Source organism: Sinocyclocheilus anshuiensis, unplaced genomic scaffold, assembly GCF_001515605.1.
Source record: "Sinocyclocheilus anshuiensis isolate Anshui unplaced genomic scaffold, SAMN03320099.WGS_v1.1 scaffold502, whole genome shotgun sequence".
NCBI classification, from domain to species: domain Eukaryota; kingdom Metazoa; phylum Chordata; class Actinopteri; order Cypriniformes; family Cyprinidae; genus Sinocyclocheilus; species Sinocyclocheilus anshuiensis.
This window is the reverse complement of record NW_015544194.1, coordinates 1,084,282-1,087,093: the sequence shown is the minus strand read 5'-3', so window position 1 is coordinate 1,087,093 and position 2,812 is coordinate 1,084,282.

Here is a 2,812-nt window from a genome sequence, read left to right as displayed (position 1 = left end):
TTTTTTCCAATCCATGATGAGACAAAACAACACCGGTATCATTAAACATTAACTGTGTAATATTCACTATGTAATAAAAAAAAAAATCTCTATATCCACAATCTGTCTATATTTTCTTCAACAGAAAAAAGGTGAAAAAAAATTAGACCTCATGTTTGAGGTTGCCAGTCAAGAATTTAAAATCCCCCATCAGAGCTTTTCTCATACATATGCACATTTACATACAAAATCTTATTTGTTTTAGATTTAATAGAAAAAAACATGAATACACTTTGGAATTAATATTTACAATTTTGAGAGAAGCTTTTAAGTTTTACCAGTTTTCATAATAGTGTGTTAATATATATGATAATTGAATAAATCACTCAATAATTCTGATGGAATCTCTCCAATGACTATCATAAGCGGTAATCACAGTTAAAATTTTGAGCAAAATAATTGTGATTATCAGTTTAAGCAGCTTGCAGTTTTCATTGACTAAAACTAGACTAAACTTCCCAGACTTTTAGACAATTTGAACTTGACTTAACAAAAAACATGATGACAAAATGTTATAAACTAAAAAAATACATTTTGACATAGGAGGTCATGTGACAAATATACCATACTACTAACTGAAATGTGTATCTTGCATAATAAAAACAGTTTCACCTACTACTAAAAAAATTAGTGCAGTATCCAATCAGTAATAAGCTAGTATTCAACCAACACAGCCGCTCAATATATCTGTCATTCTGAGTTATCAGGAAGTTGTTAGAAGAAATCAGTGAGTGAAGAGAGAATAAAGTGTGGCGATGTGCATGCTGATGATGAGAAATCAAATAAGAAAATAAAAATGAATAGCTAGAAAGGTAGGTTCCCGAGAGTGGTTGACTGCAACTGTGCAATACAATGATTAACTGCGTGAGATGGATCTATACATAGTCGACTCAAGAAGCCGTGCTTTGGGGTTGCAATGGGCAGAGAAAGCTGCAACTGGACTAGAATTCCTTGAAGAGCCTATACACAACATACATCTACTAAAACAAGATTATGTATGATGGAACTGCATCGGCGCTCAAACCCTATATATGCTTTTAAATCATTTCAAAGAGAAACACTTTTCATTGAAGCTGCTGCCAATTCCACAGGGCACAACTATATATTATCTCACAAAGCAAGGGAGGTTTGGGGTTTGAATGGAACCTACAAGTCGTGTTTGTTTGTAAAAATAAAAATAAAAAGACCCACAGTATTGGCCAAAGTAATATCTACATTTATTTATTCGGCAGAGGATTTCATCCAAAGCAACTTACAGTGAATTCATTACATACATTTTTTATTAGTATGGGGAGATGAAGCCATAACCTTAGTAGCACCATGCATCACTTTTCTACACTCTCAATAGATTACACTGCACCACCAGCACATCTTTTGGATGAACACTTACAGATGGATATGGAGAGAGACTCCAAGGTATTTCTGACTAACATTCACAAGTGGCTTTATAAGCGCAGCATTATAACAGGCTGTTTTTGGCACTGCATCCACATCAAAGCTCAATGAGGCATAAGACCATGGTCAAGTATACTTCTGCACACAATGTTACCTGGATAATAATGTAAGGAGAAAGAGATCTTTCAGGGGGTGCTGTATTCATGCTTACTGGACACTTACTGGAGGGAGAACTTTATTTTTGGTGATGGTTGTCTGCAGAGGATCGTTTCACATTTTCCACATCAGGGCTTTAAAACATAACTACAACTAATAGGGTTTGTATTCCCTACTTACCCTGCTAAAAAGACCAGCTTACACCAGCATGAATTTTCATGCTGTTCTTTAAGGAAGCATATAGGGAGCATAGCCTCCACTAAAATGTAATAAAAAAGCAACAATGTGCGTATATACACTACCATTTAAAAGTTTGGGGTTGGTAGGATTTTTGAATGTTTTTGACATATTTGATATAAAATACATTAAACCAGTAATATTAGGTGCATCCAAATTTGCATACTTGTGCACTATTCTTTGTCGTTTTTTAGTTTAAATAGTGTAACAAGTGTGTCCACAGTGAAAATTGCCTAGATGATGCACTTAAAATTAAGTATGTATAGTGTAATTTGGGACACAACTATTGTGAAACATTATTACAATTAAACAATTTTAATTGTAATAATATTTAATTTAACAACTAAAAATTGTATTGTTTTCCATTTTAATATATTTTAAAATGAAATTTACTCCCGTAATGTCAAAGCTGAATTTTCAGCAGCCATTGCTCAGTATTTCAGTGCCACATGACCCTTCAGAAATCATTCTAATATTCTGATTGGTGTTCAAGAAACATTTCTTATTATGGATGTTGAAAACAGTGCTGCTTAATATTTTCAGGATTTTTTTTGATAAATAGAAAGTCGAACAGCTTGTGAAAATGGTACTGCTGTTTTGGGAGTTCTATACTGCGATTTTGAGATTTAATTGTTTAATTGATATGTTTCAGTGGCTGACATCAGACTGTTTATAGAAATTAATTTAAATGGGAATTAAAGAGAACATAAAAGAACAATTGAAATAAAATAATTATTTATTTGGTTTAACTAAGAAAATATGTTGTTACTTGAACATGAGCTGTGGTATTGAAAACTTAAATTAAGTTCACCTTAATTTTGTAAAGTTATTATAACTAGGGCTGGGTATCGTTAAAAAATGTTCGATATCGATACCGATACCTTGACTTCGATACCGGTTCCTGAACGATACTATTTTCGATACCAATTTTATGAAATCAGTTTTAACAAGTTTACATTATCTATAAAAAAAAAAAAAACTTTGG